This window comes from Oncorhynchus nerka, linkage group LG24, assembly GCF_034236695.1.
Source record: "Oncorhynchus nerka isolate Pitt River linkage group LG24, Oner_Uvic_2.0, whole genome shotgun sequence".
In the NCBI taxonomy this organism is placed as follows: domain Eukaryota; kingdom Metazoa; phylum Chordata; class Actinopteri; order Salmoniformes; family Salmonidae; genus Oncorhynchus; species Oncorhynchus nerka.
In genome coordinates this window covers 1,877,537-1,904,689 of record NC_088419.1, presented here as the reverse complement: position 1 = coordinate 1,904,689, position 27,153 = coordinate 1,877,537, and the positions used below count along the sequence as shown (strand labels likewise).

At 44.6% G+C, this 27,153-nt stretch overlaps 1 pseudogene; it reads left to right on the top strand.

Moving 5' to 3' along the window:
• LOC115124658 (intersectin-2-like) overlaps positions 1 to 27,153 on the top strand; it is a 109,466-nt pseudogene that overhangs the window by 59,057 nt on the left and 23,256 nt on the right.

Sequence of the window (27,153 nt, the reverse complement as noted above, 5' to 3'; positions counted from 1 at the left end):
CACCCACACACACACCACCCACAAATACAGCACACACACACCACCCACACACACACCACCCACACATACAGCACACACACACCACCCACACACACACCACCCACACATACAGCACACACACACCACCCACACACACACCACCCACACATACACCACCCACACATACACCACACACACACCACCCACACACACACCACCCACACATACAGCACACACACACCACCCACACACACACCACCCACACATACAGCACACACACACCACCCACACACACCACCCACACATACACCACACACACCACCCACACACACCACCCACACACACCACCCACACACACCACCCACACACACCACCCACATACACCACCCACACACACCACCCACACACACACCACCCACACATACACCACCCACACACACACCACCCACACACACACCACCCACACACACACCACCCACACATACACCACACACACCACACACACACCACCCACACACACACCACCCACACATACACCACCCACACATACACCACCCACACATACACCACACACACCACCCACACACACCACCCACACACACCACCCACATACACACCACCCACACACACACCACCCACATACACCACCCACACACACCACACACACCACCCACACACACCACCCCACACACCACCCACATACACACCACCCACACACACACCACCCACATACACCACCCACACACACCCACACACACACCACCCACACACACACCACCCACACACACCACCCACACACACCACCCACACACACACCACCCACACATACACCACACACACCACCCACACACACACCACCCACACACACACCACCCACACACACACCACCCACACATACACCACCCACACATACACACACACACCACCCCACACACCACCCACACACACCACCCACATACACACCACCCACACACACCACCCACATACACCACCCACACACACCACCCACACACACCACCCACACACCACCCACACACACCACCCACATACACACCACCCACACACACACCACCCACATACACCACCCACACACACCACCCACACACACACCACCCACACACACACCACCCACATACACCACCCACACACACACCAGCCACACACACACCACCCACACACACACCACCCACATACACCACCCACACACACCACACACACCACCCACATATACACCACCCACACACACACCACCCACACACACACCACCCACACACACCACCCACACACACGTGCGGCAGATGGCAGTGGGTCAGGGACCCTGAAAGGTTGGTATCCTAGAACCGACAGGGTGAAAAATCTGTCGACGTGCCCTTGAGCAAGGCATTTAACCTTAATTCCTCCATGGTTGCTGGTGATAATGGTGACCCTGGCCGTGACCCCACTCTATGTTGAGAATGGTGACCCTGGCCGTGACCCCACTCTATGTTGATAATGGTGACCCTGGCCGTGACCCCACTCTATGTTGATAATGGTGACCCTGGCCGTGACCCCACTCTATGTTGATAATGGTGACCCTGGCCGTGACCCCACTCTATGTTGATAATGGTGACCCTGGGCGTGACCCCACTCTATGTTGATAATGGTGACCCTGGCCGTGACCCCACTCTGTTGATAATGGTGACCCTGGCCGTGACCCCACTCTATGTTGATAATGGCTGACCCTGGCCGTGACCCAGGGTCAGCACGCACGCACGCACACACACAATTACATTAACCCCTGATTGGTGGTTGGTCTCCAGGGCAGCAGACACAAGCAGTTATCAGATGGTCTCCGTGACGCCCAGAGTAAGAGGCGGATCCAAAGAGCGGAGATCGATCTCATCAATCAGCGGAGAGATGGGCGTGCCTCCAAGATCAACACCCTGCAGACACAGTTTGAGGTCAGAGCCAATCCCTCCATCTGTCATCATTCCATCGTTCTAGCCCTCCATCACCACCCCTCCTCTCCTCAATACGTCCATCCCTCCATCACCACCCCTCCTCCCCTCAATTCGTCCATCCCTCCATCACCACCCCTCCTCCCCTCAATACGTCCATCCCTCCATCTCCACCCCTCCTCTCCTCAATACGTCCATCCCTCCATCACCACCCCTCCTCTCCTCAATACGTCCATCCCTCCATCACCACCCCTCCTCCCCTCAATTCGTCCATCCCTCCATCACCACCCCTCCTCCCCTCAATACGTCCAACCCTCCATCTCCACCCCTCCTCCCCTCAATACGTCCAACCCTCCATCTCCACCCCTCCTCCCCTCAATACGTCATCCCTCCATCTCCACCCCTCCCCTCAATACGTCCATCCCTCCATCACTACCCCTCCTCCCCTCAATACGTCCATCCCTCCATCTCCACCCCTCCTCCCCTCAATACGTCCATCCCTCCACCACCACCCCTCCTCCCCTCAATACGTCCATCCCTCCATCTCCACCCCTCCTCCCCTCAATACGTCCATCCCTCCATCACCCCTCCTCCTCCCTCAATACGTCCATCCCTCCATCTCCACCCCTCCTCCTCAATACGTCCATCCCTCCATCTCCACCCCTCCTCCTCAATACGTCCACCCTCCATCTCCACCCCTCCTCCCCTCAATACGTCCATCCCTCCATCTCCACCCCTCCTCCCCTCAATACGTCCATCCCTCCATCTCCACCCCTCCTCCCCTCAATACGTCCATCCCTCCATCACCACCCCTCCTCCCCTCAATACGTCCATCCCTCCATCTCCACCCCTCCTCCCCTCAATATGTCCATCCTTCCCTCAATATGCCCATCCCTCCATCTCTCATCCCTCTATCCTTTCATCCCTCCTTCCATCTCTCTCTCCATCCATCTTTCCATTCCCAGCTTCCAATAATCTTACTCTGCTCTCCCTTCCTCTGCGAAAATGCTTATTTGGTAAAATAAGGTTTACAGCAATACTGGTACTGTACAATAAACATGTGTCTCTCTTCGGTCCTCTAACACCATAGGATAGTGGGCTCCAGGGAGCCAGACAGCTATAGGTTACTATAAATACATGTGTGTCTGTGTACAATAGGACTACCAGAGGAAACTGTGTCAGTTGGTTCCACAGCAACAGAGACTGACAGAGAGACTCAAGAACATGGGCTGCAACAACATCCCTGGTAAACACACACACACAGACATACACACACACTGCTCTCAACATTCTCTCAACCTTGAACTCTGTGCTGATCTCCATGACCTCTGACCTGTGTTGGTAGCTGTGGCAATGACCTCTGTAGGTGGCAGCGTTGCGGAGAAGGGCGTGGTCTGTCGGAGGCTGAAGGACCAATTAGACACTCTGGAGAGAGAGACAACCGACAAGCTGGCCATGATGGACCACTACCAGCAAGACCTCAAGGTACCACTACAGACCACTACAGACTAGTACATACCAATACAGACCACTACAGACTAGTACATACAACTACAGATCACTACATACCGCTACAGACCACTTCAGACCACTACAGACTAGTACATACCACTACAGACCAGTACAGACCACTACAGACCCCTACAGACCACTACCAGCAAGACATCAAAGTACAGACCACTAGAGACCAGCTAAAACCTGTACAGACCACTAGAGACCAGCGAAAACCTGGACAGACCACTAGAGACCAGCTAAAACCTGAACAGACCACTAGAGACAAGCTAAAACCTGGACAGACCACTAGAGACCAGCTAAAACCTGGACAGACCACTAGAGACAAGCTAAAACCTGGACAGACCACTAGAGACAAGCTAAAACCTGGACAGACCACTAGAGACCAGCTAAAACCTGGACAGACCACTAGAGACCAGCTAAAACCTGGACAGACCACTAGAGACAAGCTAAAACCTGGACAGACCACTAGAGACACCGACCATATTCAACGGGTGTTGTACACTTTAGCTTAAACAATGAACCTAGCTAGGTAACCCATGACCCTAACAAGGTAAACAGTGTGTAAGATCACACACGTCATGTTAGCTAACGAGCCACTACACTGCATGAATCTGCTGGGAGCTAGCTAACATTAGGCTCTACCTACTAGCAAAGCAAACGGTTCTGGGATATGAATAATAACGTCATACACGTAACGTTAGCTAGGGAGCCAGCCAGCCAACGTTAGCTAGCTAGCTAACAGTACATTTAAGCTTGAAATGAAACCACTTTCTGTCAAAATTGGAAAACTATCAAAACTATCTTACCCAAATACATCATCATGCATGATGGACACATCTCCCTGTCATGAATGCCATGCCACTGCTGCCCTTAGTTTGAAGATGTAATCCTGAGACAGGTGTTTTCTCCATCTCTTTAGCTCTCATACTCTAATTCCACTGATTTCATAACGTGATCCTCCAGAAAGTGGAGAGCAATACTTTTGCACCTCCATTACACGATACAGAAGCCCTCTATATGGCAGACCAATCCAAACTCATCTCTCTGCATATCCAGCCCACTCATTATCTCAGCCAGTCATGGCTTATGGGAAGGTTGCTGACTTTTTATGTGGCTTAACCAACAAAGTTCATAATTTAACAATTTTTTCATATTAACAGATGGCAAGTCTGTTATTAAGGCACATTAAATGTCACATGTTCCAGAAGGCATTTCTGCCCCCCCCCCAAAAAAAACGTTATTTATCCATTTTATTTAACCTTTATTTAACTAGTTAAATTAGTCAGTTAAGAACACATTCTTATTTACAATGACGGCCTACTAGGGAACAGTGGGTTAACTGCCTTGTTCAGGGGCAGAACGACAGATTTTTACCTTGTCAGCTCGGGATTTGATTCAGCAACCTTTCGGTTACTGGCCCAAAGCTCTAAGCACTAGGCTACCTGCCGCCTCTACACCCTAACCACTAGGCTACCTGCCACCTCTACACACTAACCACTAGACTACCTGCCACCTAGTTTCCTGAAACGGGTCACAAATGGGGCATGATCTGATCTTTGATCATGATTATTAAGTTATCCCTGGATCAACAATACCAACAGGGTCATGTTATAGTCAGCCTGTCTAGATCAACAATACCAACAGGGTCATGTTATAGTCAACCTGTCTAGATCAACAATACCAACAGGGTCATGTTATAGTCAACCTGTCTAGATCAACAATACCAACAGGGTCATGTTATAGTCGACTTGTCTAGATCAACAATACCAACAGGGTCATGTTATAGTCAACCTGTCTAGATCAACAATACCAACAGGGTCATGTTATAGTTCAACCTGTCTAGATCAACAATACCAACAGGGTCATGTTATAGTCAACCTGTCTAGATCAACAGGGTCATGTTATAGTCAACCTGTCTAGATCAACAATACCAACAGGGTGTCATGACTCTCTCCTGGGTGAGGATCAAATGTGCCAGACCAGCTTGGAACATGGCTGACAGATAGCCAGACCAGCTTGGAACATGGCTGACAGATAGCCAGACCAGCTTGGAACATGGCTGACAGATAGCCAGACCAGCATGGAACATTGCTGACAGATAGCCAGACCAGCTTGGAACATGGCTGACAGATAGCCAGACCAGCTTGGAACATGGCTGACAGATAGCCAGACCAGCTTGGAACATGGCTGACAGATAGCCAGACCAGCTTGGAACATAGCTGACAGATAGCCAGACCAGCTTGGAACATGGCTGACAGATAGCCAGACCAGCTTGGAACATGGCTGACAGATAGCCAGACCAGCTTGGAACATAGCTGACAGATAGCCAGACCAGCTTGGAACATGGCTGACCGATAGACAGACCAGCTTGGAACATGGCTGACCGATAGACAGACCAGCTTGGAACATGGCTGACAGATAGCCAGACCAGCTTGGAACATGGCTGACAGATAGACAGACCAGCTTGGGACATGGCTGACAGATAGCCAGACCAGCATTGGAACATGGCTGACAGATAGACAGACCTACAGGAGAGGAGAGTGGGGAGTTGTGCCGGTCTTGCCGGTCATAAATTGTGTGCCCCAAAATGGTCTTCCTTGTGCTGTGTGTAGAGAGATACTCTTGCCGCCAAAACCTTTTTCTGAAGACAGTGAATATGAGGACAATATTTAATAGATAAGGTAAGGGTTAGGTTAAGAATGGACCGTGGGGATCTAAAGAATAATCCTATCATATTGCTTTTCATTTTGTGATGTCATTAAAAACTGTGTAACGAAAATACTGTAACTTAGGAAGGAAACACATTCTAGCTGTCAAGTTTCCATCCAATAGGATGTTAATACGATATGAAGAACAATGAAACTATTTGTGTTAAGATATGAATGTGATTTCAGTTTTCTAATGAGATGATGATTTTTCGTGTCTGTTGCACATGAACTAAGCCCCTAATTAGCTCAGACGAGCATGTCAATGTGATGGAACTGCCTTTCCGACCAGAGTGCTTAAAAAGGACTCGCTAATAATGAATAATATCAGATCAGAAAGTGTGGAGCGGTGGCTACAGTGCTGAAAATGGTAAGTCCAGCACATTAACGGATTGCTACTAGCATGTAAAGTGACTCAACACGAGGTGAGAAGATAACCTCCACTACGAGACCAGAAAGATTCAGTCTGCAGCTACGCCATGGAAAAGTGGTCCTAGAACTTTGACTAAAGACACAAGGTGGGAAGGAAGAAATCGCATCTCAGACAATCACTGGTGAATCTGAGTATCTGAACACCTCCACTACCAGGGAAGCTCTACAACTAAGAAGGACATTGTGACCTCTGGTGGAGAAGCCAAGCCTGACACCGAAGCCGAGCCTGACACCGAAGCCGAGCCTGACACCGAAGCCTTACACCGAAGCCGAGCCTGACACCGAAGCCGAGCCTGACACCAAAGCCGAGCCTGACACCGAAGCCGAGCCTGACACCGAAGCCGAGCCTGACACCGAAGGGTGAACTACAACTACCCGTCCCCATAGAAGGGTTGATTGGTTCAATAGAGAGACGACAAACAAAGACATTGCAAGTAAATATTAGGTGGGAGGAGATAAGTAGCTAAATATAGCTAGGATACCAGTAGACCGTGTACCTCGCCCCCCCCCCCCCCCTCCTCTCGGGCACTGCAGATAGAGGAATGCCCACATGCAGAAATATCCCAAATTGCAATCACACTTTTTATTATATTATTATTATTATTATATATATTATTTTATTATATTTAATTTTTATTGTCCCTGGAGTGCACCCACCCTGACAGACATCCAGAACCGCTACTCTGCACCGATGGGCCCGGCGGGGCTCCGGAGCACGATGACTAGTCTGAAGGACCAGCTCTCCCAGCTCCATGGCACCATCGCCCAAGCAGGTCTATGACGGTCTGCTAGACCTTAAGACCCGCCTGGTGACGGAGATCTCAGAGTACAGGAGACTGTTGGATGGGAGAGGACCACAGCACCACCCAACTGGTTACCAAGACAATCACCAAGATGACCGCCGTGATCCGTCAGATCATTGATGGAACCTACCAAGATCTTTGCCGTCAACAGACGAAAACACGAAGAAGAAAAACACATCTCCTTTGTATTGTCCTCAGAATGTGATCCTAATAATAACTAGTGAAAAACATGCTTCTTCCTTCCTGCCTTCCTGCCTTCCTTCCTTTATTTCGCTGCCTGTGGATTCCTTTAAATGTTCTCTTTCTCCCTCTTCTTTCTTTCGACCCAATCCTTTCCGTCCCTCCCTCCATTCCTCTTTCCTCCCTCTCTGTCCCCTCCCTCCATTCCTCTCTCCTCTCCCTCTCTACCATCACTCTCTCCTATCCCTCTCTACCCTCCCTCCGTCTCCCCTCCCTCTCTACCCTCCCTCCGTCTCCCCACCCTCTCCCCTCCGTCTCCCCCTCTATCTCCCCTCTCCCTCGTCTCTCCTCCCTCTCTCTCTCTCCCCCTCCCCCTCTGTTTCCCTCCCTCTCCCCTCTCCCTCGTCTCCCCCTCTCTCCCTCTCCCCTCCCTCCCTTTTTCTTCTCTCTCCCCTCTCCCTCTTCTCCCCTCCCTCTCTTTCCCCTCTCCCTCGTCTCTCCTCCCTCTCTCTCTCTCCCCCCTCTCTCTCTCCCCTCCCCTCCGTTTCCCTCCCTCTCCCCTCTCCCTCCGTCTCCCCTACCTCTCTCTCTCCCCTCCCTCCGTCTCTCTCTCCCATCCCTCTCTCTCCCCTCCCCTTCCATATCCCCTCCCTCCCTCCGTCTCCCTCTCCCCTCCCTCTCGCCCCTCCCTCTCTCTCTTCCCTCCCTCCCCCCGTCTCCCCTCTCTCCTCTCTCCCTCCCTCCTCCCTAGTCAGTCGATATGGATGACTGTGTTCTACAGTCTCTTCTCTCGCTGCTGGGCTGTCTCAGTCAACTCTTCCTCCTTATCAAGGTTATTCTTCTTTCCGTCTGTCCCTCCATCTGCATATTTCTGTTTATCATTCGTTTATCAACTCTCCTTCTTTTCCCTTGCTTTCTTCACTATTATATCAGTCCCTCATAGTGATAGTATTACTGATGAATACTTAGTTTTTGTTTACATTTCATTTCCATGATGAGTTATAATACACACTGGTGGTTGTGTTGTGGTTGTGTTGTGGTTGTGTTGTGTTATGGTTGTGTTATGGTTGTGTTGTGTTGTGTTATGGTTGTGGATATGTTATGGTTGTGTTGTGTTGTGTTGTGGCTGTGGTTGTGTTATGGTTGTGTTGTGTTATGGTTGTGTTATGGTTGTGTTGTGGCTGTGTTGTGGCTGTGTTTGTATGGTGGTTGTGTTATGGTTGTGTTGTGTTGTGTTTGGGTTGTGGATATGTTATGGTTGTGTTGTGTTGTGTTGTGGCTGTGGTTGTGTTATGGTTGTGTTGTGTTGTGGTTGTGTTATGGTTGTGTTATGGTTGTGTTGTGGTTGTGTTTGTGTTATGGTTGTGTTGTGTTTGTGTTATGGTTGTGTTATGGTTGTGTTGTGTTGTGTTGTGGTTGTGTTATGGTTGTGTTATGGTTGTGTTGTGGTTGTGTTATGGTTGTGTTATGGTTGTGTTGTGGCTGTGTTGTGGCTGTGTTTGTATGGTGGTTGTGTTATGGTTGTGTTGTGTTGTGTTTGGGTTGTGGATATGTTATGGTTGTGTTGTGTTGTGTTGTGGCTGTGGTTGTGTTATGGTTGTGTTGCGTTGTGGTTGTGTTATGGTTGTGTTATGGTTGTGTTGTGGTTGTGTTTGTGTTATGGTTGTGTTGTGTTTGTGTTATGGTTGTGTTATGGTTGTGTTGTGTTGTGTTGTGGTTGTGTTATGGTTGTGTTATGGTTGTGTTGTGGTTGTGTTATGGTTGTGTTATGGTTGTGTTGTGGTTGTGTTATGGTTGTGTTATGGTTGTGTTGTGGTTGTGTTATGGTTGTGTTGTGTTTGTATGGTGATTGTGGTTGTGTTTGTATGATGCTTGTGTTGTGTTTGTATGGTGATTGTGGTTGTGTTGTCCCCCGTGTAGCTTAGCAACACCAGTGATGTGATGGTTATAGTTGTGTGATGGTTGTTTGATGTTGTGGTTATGTGATGGTTATAGTTGTGTGATGGTTATGTGATGTTGTGGTTATGTGATGGTTGTAGTTGTGTGATGGTTATGTGATGTTGTGGTTATGTGATGGTTATAGTTGTGTGATGGTTATGTGATGTTGTGGTTATGTGATGGTTATAGTTGTGTGATGGTTATGTGATGTTGTGGTTATGTGATGGTTATAGTTGTGTGATGGTTATGTGATGTTGTGGTTATGTGATGGTTATAGTTGTGTGATGGTTATGTGATGTTGTGGTTATGTGATGGTTATAGTTGTGTGATGGTTATGTGAGTTTGTGGTTATGTGATGGTTATAGTTGTGTGATGGTTATGTGATGTTGTGGTTGTGTTAGGACCTGAGGGAACGGCAGGGGAAGCAGCAGACTGTTCTGGAGGACCTCTGCCGGGTCAAGGAGCTGAAACTGAGAGAGATGGAGAGAGGGAGAGAGGAGGAAAGAGAGAGAAAGAGGAGGGGGGATGAAGAGGCTGCCAGGTGAGTCAAAGACACACTAAACGTCCAATATACTGACCGTTGTATAGTTCTACATTTGGTTGTTATTTATTTATTTTACCTTTATTTAACTAGGCAAGTCAGTTAAGAACAAATTATTATTTTCAATGACGGCCTAGAAACAGTGGGTTAACTGTCTTGTTCAGGGGCAGAATGACAGATTTTTACCTTGTCAGCTCAGGGATTTGATCTTGCAACCTTTCCGTTACTAGTGCAACGCCCTAACCACTAGGCTACCTGCCGTCCCTACACTCTAACCACTAGGCTACCTGCCGCCCCTCCACTCTAACCACTAGGCTACCTGCCGCCCCTACACTCTAACCACTAGGCTACCTGCCGCCCCTACACTCTAACCACTAGGCTACCTGCCGCCCCTCCACTCTAACCACTAGGCTACCTGCCGCCCCTCCACTCTAACCACTAGGCTACCTGCCACCCCTCCACTCTAACCACTAGGCTACCTGCCGCCCCTCCACTCTAACCACTAGGCTACCTGCCGCCCCTCCACTCTAACCACTAGAATACCTGCCGCCCCTCCACTCTAACCACTAGACTACCTGCCGCCCCTCCACTCTAACCACTAGACTACCTGCCGCCTCTACACTCTAACCACTAGGCTACCTGCCGCCCCTCCACTCTAACCACTAGGCTACCTGCCGCCCCTCCACTCTAACCACTAGGCTACCTGCCGCCCCTCCACTCTAACCACTAGAATACCTGCCGCCCCTCCACTCTAACCACTAGGCTACCTGCCGCCTCTACACTCTAACCACTAGGCTACCTGCCGCCCCTCCACTCTAACCACTAGGCTACCTGCCGCCCCTCCACTCTAACCACTAGAATACCTGCCGCCCCTCCACTCTAACCACTAGACTACCTGCCGCCCCTCCACTCTAACCACTAGACTACCTGCCGCCCCTCCACTCTAACCACTAGACTACCTGCCGCCCCTCCCTCTAACCACTAGACTACCTGCCGCCCCTCCACTCTAACCACTAGACTACCTGCCGCCCCTCCACTCTAACCACTAGGCTACCTGCCGCCCCTCCACTCTAACCACTAGGCTACCTGCCGCCCCTCCACTCTAACCACTAGACTACCTGCCGCCCCTCCACTCTAACCACTAGACTACCTGCCGCCCCTCCACTCTAACCACTAGACTACCTGCCGCCCTCCACTCTAACCACTAGACTACCTGCCGCCCCTCCACTCTAACCACTAGACTACCTGCCGCCCCTCCACTCTAACCACTAGACTACCTGCCGCCCCTCCACTCTAACCACTAGACTACCTGCCGCCCCATCCGTAAACACAGCACTGATCTGTATTTGGTCTACAAAATATTTTCCCCGGGATTTAGATAGATGTGTTTTTGAGAAGTTCAATCAAAGCTTTCTAGTGTCTCCTTCAGCAGTGGAGGGGTGGCAGGTAGCCTAGTGGTTAGAGTGGAGGGGCGGCAGGTAGCCTAGTGGTTAGAGTGGAGAGGCGGTAGGTAGCCTAGTGGTTAGAGTGGAGAGGCGGTAGGTAGCCTAGTGGTTAGAGTGTAGAGGTGGCAGGTAGCCTAGTGGTTAGAGGGAGGGGCGGCAGGTAGCCTAGTGGTTAGAGGTGGGAGGGGCGGCAGGTAGCCCAGTGGTTAGAGGGAGGGGCGGCAGGTAGCCTAGTGGTTAGAGTGGAGGGGCGGCAGGTAGCCTAGTGGTTAGAGTGGAGGGGCGGCAGGTAGCCTAGTGGTTAGAGTGGAGGGGCGGCAGGTAGCCTAGTGGTTAGAGTGGAGGCGGCAGGTAGCCTAGTGGTTAGAGTGGGGGAGGGGCGGCAGGTAGTCTAGTGGTTAGAGGTAGAGGAGGCAGGTAGCCTAGTGGTTAGAGTGGAGGGGCGCAGGTAGCCTAGTGGTTAGAGGGAGGGGCGGCAGGTAGCCTAGTGGTTAGAGTGGAGGGGTGGCAGGTAGCCTAGTGGTTAGAGTGTAGAGGAGGCAGGTAGCCTAGTGGTTAGAGTGTAGAGGAGGCAGGTAGCCTAGTGGTTAGAGGGAGGGGCGGCAGGTAGCCTAGTGGTTAGAGTGGAGGGGCGGCAGGTAGCCTAGTGGTTAGAGTGGAGGGGTGGCAGGTAGCCTAGTGGTTAGAGTGGAGGGGCGCAGGTAGCCTAGTGGTTAGAGTGGAGGGGCGGCAGGTAGCCTAGTGGTTAGAGTGTAGAGGCGGCAGGTAGCCTAGTGGTTAGAGTGTAGAGGAGGCAGGTAGTCTAGTGGTTAGAGTGGAGGGGCGGCAGGTAGCCTAGTGGTTAGAGTGGAGGGGCGGCAGGTAGCCTAGTGGTTAGAGTGGAGGGGCGGCAGGTAGTCTAGTGGTTAGAGTGTAGAGGAGGCAGGTAGCCTAGTGGTTAGAGTGGAGGGGCGGCAGGTAGCCTAGTGGTTAGAGTGGAGGGGCGGCAGGTAGCCTAGTGGTTAGAGTGGAGGGGTGGCAGGTAGCCTAGTGGTTAGAGTGTAGAGGAGGCAGGTAGCCTAGTGGTTAGAGTGTAGAGGAGGCAGGTAGCCTAGTGGTTAGAGTGGAGGGGCGGCAGGTAGCCTAGTGGTTAGAGTGGAGGGCGGCAGGTAGCCTAGTGGTTAGAGTGGAGGGGTGGCAGGTAGCCTAGTGGTTAGAGTGGAGGGGCGGCAGGTAGCCTAGTGGTTAGAGTGGAGGGGCGGCAGGTAGCCTAGTGGTTAGAGTGTAGAGGCGGCAGGTAGCCTAGTGGTTAGAGTGTAGAGGAGGCAGGTAGTCTAGTGGTTAGAGTGGAGGGGCGGCAGGTAGCCTAGTGGTTAGAGTGGAGGGGCGGCAGGTAGCCTAGTGGTTAGAGTGGAGGGGCGGCAGGTAGCCTAGTGGTTAGAGTGTAGGGGCGGCAGGTAGCCTAGTGGTTAGAGTGGAGGGCGGCAGGTAGCCTAGTGGTTAGAGTGGAGGGCGGCAGGTAGCCTAGTGGTTAGAGTGGAGGCGGTAGGTAGCCTAGTGGTTAGAGTGGAGGGGCGGCAGGTAGCCTAGTGGTTAGAGTGGAGGGGCGGCAGGTAGCCTAGTGGTTAGAGTGGAGGGGCGGCAGGTAGCCTAGTGGTTAGAGTGTAGAGGCGGCAGGTAGCCTAGTGGTTAGAGTGGAGGGGCGGGAGGTAGTCTAGTGGTTAGAGTGTAGAGGCGGCAGGTAGTCTAGTGGTTAGAGTGGAGGGGCGGCAGGTAGCCTAGTGGTTAGAGTGGAGGGGCGGCAGGTAGCCTAGTGGTTAGAGTGGAGGGGCGGCAGGTAGCCTAGTGGTTAGAGTGTAGGGGCGGCAGGTAGCCTAGTGGTTAGAGTGTAGGGACGGCAGGTAGACTAGTGGTTAGAGTGGAGGGACGTCAGGTAGACTAGTGGTTAGAGTGTAGAGGAGGCAGGTAGCCTAGTGGTTAGAGTGGAGGGGCGGCAGGTAGCCTAGTGGTTAGAGTGGAGGGGCGGCAGGTAGTCTAGTGGTTAGAGTGGAGGGGCGGCAGGTAGCCTAGTGGTTAGAGTGGAGGGGCGGCAGGGTAGCCTAGTGGTTAGAGTGGAGGGGCGGCAGGTAGCCTAGTGGTTAGAGTGGAGGGGCGGCAGGTAGCCTAGTGGTTAGAGTGGAGGGGCGGCAGGTAGCCTAGTGGTTAGAGTGGAGGGGCGGCAGGTCTGTTTACCAAATGAAGCATTCAAGGAAAAGAACAATCAATAATGGTGGAGGATCGATACGGATGGGGTTGCTCTTCTGCCTCTGGTACTGGGACCATGAGCAGATTATCAAGGTGTTTTGGAGTGCAATGTTCAACTCAGTGTCCGAAAAATGTTCTCTCTGTTGAAGGTTGTGGGTCTTCAAGCATTGCAATGCTTGTGGACTTCAATGCACAACACATCAGCTGTATGTGACCAGGCAAAAAAAAACTTTTCAAGCTGAACCTTCATACCATAACCGCTACACACAGCCTACATCATTGTCACCGTATTACCTAATGTCATAGTCAATATCAATTCAAATTGTATTGGTCACATACACATGGTTAGCAGATGTTATTGCGAGTTTAGCGAATAGCTAATACAGTGCATTCGGAAAGTATTCAGACCCCTTGACTTTTCCACATTTTGTTACGTTACAGCATTATTCTGAAATGGATTGAATAAATACAAAAAGAAAATCCTCATCAATTATACAATATAATGACATTAATGTATTAAACATAAAAGCAAAAATACCTTATTTACCACAAGTATTCAGACCCTTTGCTATGGGACTCGAATTGAGCTCAGATGCATCCTGTTTCCATTGATCATCCTTGAGATGTTTCTACAACTGTTTCTACAACTTGATTTGGAGTTCACCTGTGGTAAATTTAATTGATTGGACATGATTTGGAAAGGCACAAACCTAGCTAATTAAGGTCACACAGTTGACAGTGCATGTCAGAGCAAAAACCAAGCCATGAGGTCAAAGGAAATGTTTGAATTGTTCGTAGAGCTCTGAGACAGGATTGTGTTTAGTCACAGATCTGAGGAAGGGTAACAAAACATTTCTGGCGCATTGAACGTCCCCAAGAACTAAGTGGCCTCCATTATTCTTAAATTTAAGAAGTTTTGTACCACCAAGACTTTTCCAGGAGCTGGTCTCCTGGCCAAACTGAGTAATCGCTGGAGAAAGGCCTTAGTCAGGGAGGTGACCAAGAACCCGATGGTCACTCTGACAGAGCTCCAATGTTCCTCTGTGGAATGGGAGAACCTTCCAGAAGGACAACCATCTCTGCAGCACTCCACCAATCAGGCCTTTATGGTAGAGTGGCCAGACGGAAGATACTCCTCAGTAAAAGGAGCATGACAGACCGCTTGGAGGTTGCCAAAAGGCACCTAAAGACTCTGTCTGATGAAACCAAGATTAAACTCTTTGACCTGAATGCCAAGGGTCTGGAGGAAACCTGGCACCATCCCTACGGTGAAGCTGTGGTGGCAGCATTTACCAGGATCGAGGCAAAGATAAACGGAACAAAGTACAGAGAGATCATTGATGAAAATCTGCTCCAGAGCGCTCAGGACTTCACCTTTGCCCTCAGACTGGGGCAAAGGTTCACCTTCCAACAGAACAATGACTCTAAGCACACAGCCATTACAATGCAGGTGTGGCTTCGGGACAAGTCTCTGAATGTCCTTGAGTGGCCCAGCCAGAGCCCAGACTTGAACCCGATCGAACATCTCTGGAGAGACCTGAAAATAGCTCTGCGGCAACGCTCCCCATCCAACCTGACAGAGCTTGAGAGGATCTGCAGAGACGAATGGGAGAAACTCCCCAAATACAGGTGTGCCAAGCTGGTAGCATCATACCCAAGAAGGCTTGAGGCTGTAATCGCTGCCAAAGGTGCTTCAACAAAGTACTGAGTAGAGGGTCTGAATACTTATCTAAATGTGGTATTTCAGTTTTTTTTTTATACATTTGCAAACATTTCTTCAAATCTGTTAGGGGGTATTGTGATGTCATTATGGGGTATTGTGATGTCATTATGGGGTATTGTGATGTCATTATGGGGTATTGTGATGTCATGTCATTATGGGGTATTGTGATGTCATTATGGGGTATTGTGTGTAGATTGATGAGGAAAAATACATTTAATACATTTTAGAACAAGGCTGTAACATAAATACCTTCCGAATGCACTATAGCACTAACACATTAGTAAATCATTCAGTACAGTCAGCAAGGACTTTAGCAGTTACACCGACCGGCCCCTTTGACTATAAATGAACAAAACCAAAAGCCTTGGAAGAATTCCAGTGTTGGATAGTCAGCTAGTCCCTCTCTGTTTTAGTGTTTCAGTCAGCTAAACTAACTAGCTAAGTAAAAGTGAAAAACAATACTACAAAATATAGCTAGCTCTCTTTCTTCCCCTTCATTTCTGAGAAAATGTATTTGTTCAACTATTGTCTTTCTCCCTCTTTGAGTCAACTACTCTCCACATGTTTTCACTACTAGATGAATCATGTTATACACTGCAGTGCTAGCTAGCTGTAGCTAATGCTTTCAGTACTAGATTAATCATGTTATACACTGCAGTGCTAACTAGCTGTAGCTAATGCTTTCAGTACTAGATTAATCATTCATCATGTTATACACTACAGTGCTAACTAGCTGTAGCTAATGCTTTCAGTACTAGATTCATCATGTTATACACTGCAGTGCTAGCTAGCTGTAGCTAATGCTTTCACTACTAGATTAATCATGTTATACACTGCAGTGCTAGCTAGCTGTAGCTTATAGTTTCAGTACTAGATTAATCATGTTATACACTGCAGTGCTAACTAGCTGTAGCTTATAGTTTCAGTACTAGATTAATCATGTTATACACTGCAGTGCTAACTAGCTGTAGCTTATAGTTTCAGTACTAGATTCATCATGTTATACACTGCAGTGCTAACTAGCTGTAGCTAATGCTTTCACTACTAGATTAATCATTCATCATGTTATACACTGCAGTGCTAGCTAGCTGTAGCTTATGCTTTCACTACTAGATTCATCATTCATCATGTTATACACTGCAGTGCTAACTAGCTGTAGCTAATGCTTTCACTACTAGATTCATCATGTTATACACTGCAGTGCTAACTAGCTGTAGCTAATGCTTTCACTACTAGATTAATCATTAATCATGTTATACACTGCAGTGCTAACTAGCTGTAGCTAATGCTTTCACTACTAGATTCATCATTCATCATGTTATACACTGCAGTGCTAGCTAGCTGTAGCTAATGCTTTCACTACTAGATTAATCATTCATCATGTTATACACTGCAGTGCTAGCTAGCTGTAGCTTATGCTTTCACTACTAGATTCATCATTCATCATGTTATACACTGCAGTGCTAACTAGCTGTAGCTAATGCTTTCACTACTAGATTCATCATGTTATACACTGCAGTGCTAACTAGCTGTAGCTAATGCTTTCACTACTAGATTAATCATTAATCATGTTATACACTGCAGTGCTAACTAGCTGTAGCTAATGCTTTCAGTACTAGATTCATCATTCATCATGTTATACACTGCAGTGCTAGCTAGCTGTAGCTAATGCTTTCAGTACTAGATTCATCATTCATCATGTTATACACTGCAGTGCTAGCTAGCTGTAGCTAATGCTTTCAGTACTAGATTCATCATTCATCATGTTATACACTGCAGTGCTAGCTAGCTGTAGCTAATGCTTTCAGTACTAGATTCATCATTCATCATGTTATACACTGCAGTGCTAACTAGCTGTAGCTAATGCTTTCAGTACTAGATTCATCATTCATCATGTTATACACTGCAGTGCTAGCTAGCTGTAGCTAATGCTTTCAGTACTAGATTTATTATCTGATCTTTTGATTGGGTGGACAAATGTTGGTTCATGTTGCAAGAGCTCTGATAGGTCGGAGGACATCCTCCAGAAGTTGTCATAATTACTGTGTAAGTCTATGGAAGTGTGTGAGAACCATGAGCCTCCTCGGTTTTGTATTAAAGTCAATGTACCCAGAGGAGGACAGAAGCTAGCTGTCCTCCGGCTAAACCATGGTGCTACTCTACATAGTGCTGTTGAGGCTACTATAGACCATAGCAAAACAGTTTTAATCAATTATTTGGAGACGTGAACATATTTAATATAAACAGTACAGTAGTAGAATAATAGTGAAGACATCAGAACTATTAAATAATACATATGGAATTATGTAGAATCATGTAGAATCATGTAGAATCATGTAGTAACATATAGAATCATGTAGAATCATGTAGTAACATGTAGATTCATGTAGAATCATGTAGAATCATGTAGAATCATGTAGTAACATGTAGAATCATGTGGAATCATGTAGAATCATGTAGAATCATATGGACTCATATAGAATCATATGGAATCATGTAGAATCATGTAGTAACATATGGAATCATGTAGAATCATGTAGTAACATATGGAATCATGTAGAATCATATGAAATCATGTAGAATCATATAGAATCATGTAGAATCATGTAGAATCATGTAGAATCATGTAGTAACATGTAGTAACATGTAGAATCATGTAGAATCATATGGAATCATGTAGAATCATATGGAATCATGTAGAATCATATGGAATCATGTAGTAACATATAGAATCATATAGTAACATGTAGAATCATATAGAATCATGTAGTAACATGTAGAATCATGTAGAATCATGTAGTAACATGTAGAATCATGTTGAATCATGTAGAATCATATAGAATCATGTAGTAACATGTAGAATCATGTAGAATCATGTAGAATCATATAGAATCATGTAGTAACATGTAGAATCATATAGAATCATGTAGAATCATATAGAATCATGTAGTAACATGTAGAATCATATAGAATCATGTAGAATCATATGGAATCATGTAGAATCATGTAGAATTATGTAGTAACATGTGGAATCATGTAGAATCATGTAGAATCATATAGAATCATGTAGTAACATATAGAATCATGTAGAATCATGTGGAATCATGTAGTAACATGTAGAATCATGTAGAATCATATAGAATCATGTAGTAACATATATAATCATGTAGAATCATATGGAATCATGTAGAATCATATAGAATCATGTAGTAACATGTAGAATCATGTAGAATCATATAGAATCATGTAGTAACATGTAGAATCATGTAGAATCATATAGAATCATGTAGTAACATGTAGAATCATATAGAATCATGTAGTAACATGTAGAATCATATAGAATCATGTAGTAACATGTAGAATCATATAGAATCATGTAGTAACATGTAGAATCATGTAGAATCATATAGAATCATGTAGTAACATGTAGAATCATATAGAATCATGTGGAATCATGTAGTAACATGTAGAATCATATAGAATCATGTAGTAACATGTAGAATCATGTAGAATCATATAGAACCATGTAGTAACATGTAGAATCATGTAGAATCATATAGAATCATGTAGTAACATGTAGAATCATATAGAATCATGTAGTAACATGTAGAATCATATAGAATCATGTAGTAACATGTAGAATCATGTAGAATCATATAGAATCATGTAGTAACATGTAGAATCATGTAGTAACATGTGGAATCATGTAGAATCATATGGAATCATGTAGAATCATGTAGTAACATATAGAATCATGTAGAATCATGTAGTAACATGTAGAATCATATAGAATCATGTAGTAACATGTAGAATCATATAGAATCATGTAGTAACATGTAGAATCATGTAGAATCATATAGAATCATATAGAATCATGTAGTAACATGTAGAATCATGTAGAATCATGTAGAATCATATAGAATCATATAGAATCATGTAGTAACATGTAGAATCATATAGAATCATGTAGTAACATGTAGAATCATGTAGTAACATGGAGAATCATATAGAATCATGTAGTAACATGTAGAATCATGTAGTAACATAAAGAATCATGTAGTAACATATAGAATCATGTAGTAACATGTAGAATCATATAGAATCATGTAGTAACATATAGAATCATGTAGTATCATATAGAATCATGTAGTAACATGTAGAATCATGTAGTAACATGGAGAATCATGTAGAATCATATGGAATCATGTAGTAACATGTAGAATCATGTAGTAACATGTAGAATCATATAGAATCATGTAGTAACATATAGAATCATGTAGTAACATATAGAATCATGTAGTAACATGTAGAATCATATAGAATCATGTAGTAACATATAGAATCATGTAGTAACATGTAGAATCATGTAGTAACATGTAGAATCATGTAGTAACATGTAGAATCATGTAGTAACATGTAGAATCATGTAGTAACATGGAGAATCATGTAGTAACATGTAGAATCATGTAGTAACATGGAGAATCATGTAGTAACATGGAGAATCATGTAGTAACATGGAGAATCATGTAGTAACATGTAGAATCATGTAGTAACATGGAGAATCATGTAGTAACATGGAGAATCATGTAGTAACATGTAGAATCATGTAGTAACATGGAGAATCATGTAGTAACATGGAGAATCATGTAGTAACATGTAGAATCATGTAGTAACATGGAGAATCATGTAGTAACATGTAGAATCATGTAGTAACATGTAGAATCATGTAGTAACATGGAGAATCATGTAGTAACATGGAGAATCATGTAGTAACATATAGAATCATGTAGTAACATATATAATCATGTAGTAACATGGAGAATCATGTAGTAACATGTAGAATCATGTAGTAACATGGAGAATCATGTAGTAACATGTAGAATCATGTAGTAACATGTAGAATCATGTAGTAACATGGAGAATCATGTAGTAACATGGAGAATCATGTAGTAACATGGAGAATCATGTAGTAACATATAGAATCAAGTAGTAACATATAGAATCATGTAGTAACATGGAGAATCATGTAGTAACATATAGAATCATGTAGTAACATATAGAATCATGTAGTAACATGGAGAATCATGTAGTAACATGTAGAATCATGTAGTAACATGGAGAATCATGTAGTGACATGGAGAATCATGTAGTAACATGTAGAATCATGTAGTAACATGGAGAATCATGTAGTAACATGGAGAATCATGTAGTAACATGTAGAATCATGTAGTAACCAAAACAGTGTTAAACAAATAAAAATATATTTTAGATTTCAAAGTAGCCACCCTTTGCCTTGATGACAGCTTTGTACACACTTGGCATTCTCTCAACCAGCTTCATGAGGTAGTCATCTGGAATGCATTTCAATGAACAGGTGTGCCTTGTTAAAAGTACATTTGTGGAATTTCTTTCCTTCTTAATGTGTTTGAGCCACTCAGCTGTGTTGTGACGAGTTAGGGTTGGTATACACAAGATAGCCCGATATCCGCATTGTGTTAATTCATTGTTTTGATGTCTTCACTATTATTCTACAATGTAGTAAATAGTACAATTAAGAAAAACCCTGGAATGAGTAGGTTTGTCCAAACTTTTGACTGGTACTGCATATAATATCTGGTTAAAGGGGATGTATATCATAATGGAGGTGTATCTGGTTAAAGGGGATGGATATCATAATGGAGGTGTATCTGGTTAAAGGGGATGTATATCATACTGGAGGAGTATCTGGTTAAAGGGGATGTGTATCATAATGGAGGTGTATCTGGTTAAAGGGGATGTGTATCATACTGGAGGAGTATCTGGTTAAAGGGGATGTGTATCATAATGGAGGTGTATCTGGTTAAAGGGGATGTGTATCATACTGGAGGAGTATCTGGTTAAAGGGGATGTGTATCATAATGGAGGTGTATCTGGTTAAAGGGGATGTATATCATAATGGAGGAGTATCTGGTTAAAGGGGATGTATATCATAATGGAGGTGTATCTGGTTAAAGGGGATGTATATCATAATGGAAGAGTATCTGGTTAAAGGGGATGTATATCATAATGGAGGTGTATCTGGTTAAAGGGGATGTGTATCATAATGGAGGTGTATCTGGTTAAAGGGGATGTGTATCATAATGGAGGTGTATCTGGTTAAAGGGGATGTGTATCATAATGGAGGTGTATCTGGTTAAAGGGGATGTATATCATAATGGAGGTGTATCTGGTTAAAGGGGATGTGTATCATAATGGAGGTGTATCTGGTTAAAGGGGATGGATATCATAATGGAGGTGTATCTGGTTAAAGGGGATGTATATCATAATGGAGGTGTATCTGGTTAAAGGGGATGTGTATCATACTGGAGGAGTATCTGGTTAAAGGGGATGTGTATCATAATGGAAGAGTATCTGGTTAAAGGGGATGTATATCATACTGGAGGTGTATCTGGTTAAAGGGGATGTGTATCATAATGGAGGAGTATCTGGTTAAAGGGGATGTGTATCATAATGGAAGAGTATCTGGTTAAAGGGGATGTATATCATACTGGAGGTGTATCTGGTTAAAGGGGATGTATATCATACTGGAGGTGTATCTGGTTAAAGGGGATGTATATCATAATGGAGGTGTATCTGGTTAAAGGGGATGTATATCATAATGGAGGTGTATCTGGTTAAAGGGGATGTATATCATAATGGAGGTGTATCTGGTTAAAGGGGATGTATATCATAATGGAGGTGTATCTGGTTAAAGGGGATGTATATCATAATGGAGGTGTATCTGGTTAAAGGGGATGTATATCATAATGGAGGTGTATCTGGTTAAAGGGGATGTATATCATAATGGAGGTGTATCTGGTTAAAGGGGATGTATATCATAATGGAGGTGTATCTGGTTAAAGGGGATGTGTATCATAATGGAGGTGTATCTGGTTAAAGGGGATGTATATCATAATGGAGGTGTATCTGGTTAAAGGGGATGTATATCATAATGGAGGTGTATCTGGTTAAAGGGGATGTATATCATAATGGAGGTGTATCTGGTTAAAGGGGATGTGTATCATAATGGAGGTGTATCTGGTTAAAGGGGATGTATATCATAATGGAGGTGTATCTGGTTAAAGGGGATGTGTATCATAATGGAGGTGTATCTGGTTAAAGGGGATGTATATCATAATGGAGGAGTATCTGGTTAAAGGGGATGGATATCATAATGGAAGAGTATCTGGTTAAAGGGGATGTGTATCATAATGGAGGAGTATCTGGTTAAAGGGGATGTATATCATAATGGAGGAGTATCTGGTTAAAGGGGATGTATATCATAATGGAGGTGTATCTGGTTAAAGGGGATGTATATCATAATGGAAGAGTATCTGGTTAAAGGGGATGTATATCATAATGGAGGAGTATCTGGTTAAAGGGGATGTATATCATAATGGAGGTGTATCTGGTTAAAGGGGATGTATATCATAATGGAGGAGTATCTGGTTAAAGGGGATGTATATCATAATGGAAGAGTATCTGGTTAAAGGGGATGTATATCATAATGGAGGTGTATCTGGTTAAAGGGGATGTATATCATAATGGAAGAGTATCTGGTTAAAGGGGATGTATATCATAATGGAAGAGTATCTGGTTAAAGGGGATGTATATCATAATGGAAGAGTATCTGGTTAAAGGGGATGTATATCATAATGGAGGTGTATCTGGTTAAAGGGGATGTGTATCATAATGGAGGTGTATCTGGTTAAAGGGGATGTGTATCATAATGGAAGAGTATCTGGTTAAAGGGGATGTATATCATAATGGAAGAGTATCTGGTTAAAGGGGATGTATATCATAATGGAAGAGTATCTGGTTAAAGGGGATGTATATCATAATGGAGGTGTATCTGGTTAAAGGGGATGTATATCATAATGGAAGAGTATCTGGTTAAAGGGGATGTATATCATAATGGAGGTGTATCTGGTTAAAGGGGATGTATATCATAATGGAGGAGTATCTGGTTAAAGGGGATGTATATCATAATGGAGGAGTATCTGGTTAAAGGGGATGTATATCATAATGGAAGAGTATCTGGTTAAAGGGGATGTGTATCATAATGGAGGTGTATCTGGTTAAAGGGGATGTGTATCATAATGGAGGTGTATCTGGTTAAAGGGGATGTATATCATAATGGAGGTGTATCTGGTTAAAGGGGATGTATATCATAATGGAGGTGTATCTGGTTAAAGGGGATGTATATCATAATGGAGGTGTATCTGGTTAAAGGGGATGTATATCATAATGGAGGTGTATCTGGTTAAAGGGGATGTATATCATAATGGAAGAGTATCTGGTTAAAGGGGATGTGTATCATAATGGAGGTGTATCTGGTTAAAGGGGATGTATATCATAATGGAGGTGTATCTGGTTAAAGGGGATGTGTATCATAATGGAGGAGTATCTGGTTAAAGGGGATGTATATCATAATGGAAGAGTATCTGGTTAAAGGGGATGTATATCATAATGGAGGTGTATCTGGTTAAAGGGGATGTATATCATAATGGAGGTGTATCTGGTTAAAGGGGATGTGTATCATAATGGAGGAGTATCTGGTTAAAGGGGATGTATATCATAATGGAAGAGTATCTGGTTAAAGGGGATGTATATCATAATGGAGGTGTATCTGGTTAAAGGGGATGTATATCATAATGGAGGTGTATCTGGTTAAAGGGGATGTATATCATAATGGAGGTGTATCTGGTTAAAGGGGATGTATATCATAATGGAGGTGTATCTGGTTAAAGGGGATGTATATTTATTATTTATTTTATTTGTATTTTTTTACCTCTTAGTTCTCCCCTATTTCTCCCCTATTTCTCCCCTATTTCTCCCCTATTTTGTGATTAATTACGATCTTGTCTCATCCCTGCAACTCCCCAACGGGCCTCTGGAGAGGCGAAGGTCAAGTCATGTGTCCTCCGAAACATGACCCGCCGCGCTTCTTAACACCCGCCCGATGAACCCGGAAGCTAGCTGCACCATTTCTCATGATTTCGCTGAGGAATCCTCCCCTTCCCCTTCTGAGGAGCTTCCACTGATGCTCAATGTACACGGTGTCTGTGTGTGTCCTCTCATCAGACAAGCCAAGCTGGAGGGAGAGAGGAGAGAGGAGGAGGAGGAGAGGAGGAGGCGAATTGAGCCGCAGGAGAGAGGAGGCCGCCAGCATCCAGTGCTGAATGCAGAGAGTTTATTAACCCTGACCTCCTGCAGAGCCCTGTACCCCTTCACCGCACGCAATGCTGATGAGCTCAGCCTGGACGCTGACTGTTTCATAGAGGTACACACACACACACGAACACACACGTGTTAAAGTGGACTCCCACTGACACCACTTCAACTCTGTTTCCCATGATGCAGGTAGATGATGAGATGGTGGGGGAGCCTGGTTGGCTGTGTGGTAGTTACCGTGGGAACAGGGGCTGGTTCCCCCAGAGCTATGCTGAGAGATGCACCACCCCCCTTGCCTCTGACCTACTGCCCCCTTCCTGTCCAACACTACCACCCAGCCCTGGGTAAGAGAATGGAACCATCACAACATTCTGTTAGTCCCAAATGGCAGCCTATTCCCTGTTTAGTGCCCTACTCTTGACCAGGGCCCATTGGGTTCCACATTAGGGTGCCATCCGGGACTCAGACTGTCTCATGTATTCTATAGGTCTCATCACCTATAAAGATAGAAACAAGTCTGTATCATATTGGCGTTTGTGGACAGCAACATTGAGGCTATCTCCATTTGTTAATTTTCTTCTTCTTTTGTGTTGGAAGCGTTAAGCAGGTGATTAACCTCCACCTGGGGTCACCTGGGGTCCTGAACCAAATCCTGTGTCATTCATGTGTTGTGGCCACGCGATGGTGGCAGTGATATATCTTAAAGCCGTTTACAAAACCAGCTAACCCAATTTGAAGAAGCAACCAATGCTCTGATAATTGGCTGATAGTGCCCGTCCCATAGGAATTCCCACCCAGTTGACTACTTTAAAATGGTGGAAGCCTTCAATGGGCATGTCCTGAAACGGGTTCTATCCATCTAGAGTCCTCTATCTCTATACATGTCTCGTGTGTCTTAATCTGGCCTAACTTCCTGTTACTCAGACTTCCTGACGGAGAGATTGCAGAGGCAGGACGGATCCCCGCCCCCAGGGTCACCCCCATCAAAGACTCCTCCCAGGAAAACAACACACACACAGAGTAATGATAAACACACACACACTTATATAGGCACAAATTACAAACATGCACAAGAAAGCATACATATAGTTTGCATGTACACTAAGAGTGTGTGTGTTGTCTACATCTATATACTACACTGAGAGTGTTGTCTACATCTATATACTACACTGAGAGTGTTGTCTATATACTACACTGAGAGTGTTGTCTACTGGTCTATATACTACACTGAGAGTGTTGTCTATATACTACACTGAGAGTGTTGTCTATATACTACACTGAGAGTGTTGTCTACTGGTCTATATACTACACTGAGAGTGTTGTCTACTGGTCTATATACTACACTGAGAGTGTTGTCTATATACTACACTGAGAGTGTTGTCTATATACTACACTGAGAGTGTTGTCTACATCTATATACTACACTGAGAGTGTTGTCTATATACTACACTGAGAGTGTTGGCTACAGGTCTATATACTACACTGAGAGTGTTGTCTACTGGTCTATATAATACACTGAGAGTGTTGTCTATATACTACACTGAGAGTGTTATCTACAGGTCTATATACTACACTGAGAGTGTTGTCTATATACTACATTGAGAGTGTTATCTACAGGTCTATATACTACACTGAGAGTGTTGTCTATATACTACACTGAGAGTGTTATCTATATACTACACTGAGAGTGTTATCTATATACTACACTGAGAGTGTTGTCTATATACTACACTGAGAGTGTTGTCTATATACTACACTGAGAGTGTTGTCTATATACTACACTGAGAGTGTTGTCTATATACTATACTGAGAGTGTTGTCTATATACTATACTGAGAGTGTTATCTATATACTACACTGAGAGTGTTATCTATATACTACACTGAGAGTGTTGTCTATATACTACAGTAAGAGTGTTGTCTATATACTACAGTGAGAGTGTTGTCTATATACTACACTGAGAGTGTTATCTATATACTACACTGAGAGTGTTGTCTATATACTACACTGAGAGTGTTGTCTATATACTACACTGAGAGTGTTGTCTATATACTACACTGAGAGTGTTGTCTATATACTACACTGAGAGTGTTGTCTATATACTACACTGAGAGTGTTGTCTATATCTATATACTACACTGAGAGTGTTGTCTACATCTATATACTACACTGAGAGTGGTATCTATATACTACACTGAGAGTGTTGTCTATATACTACACTGAGAGTGTTGTCTATATACTACACTGAGAGTGTTGTTTATATACTACACTGAGAGAGTTGTCTATATACTACACTGAGAGTGTTGTCTACATCTATATACTACACTGAGAGTGTTATCTATATACTACACTGAGAGTGTTATCTATATACTACACTGAGAGTGTTGTCTATATACTACACTGAGAGTGTTGTCTACATCTATATACTACACTGAGAGTGGTATCTATATACTACACTGAGAGTGTTGTCTATATACTACACTGAGAGTGTTGTCTATATACTACACTGAGAGTGTTGTTTATATACTACACTGAGAGTGT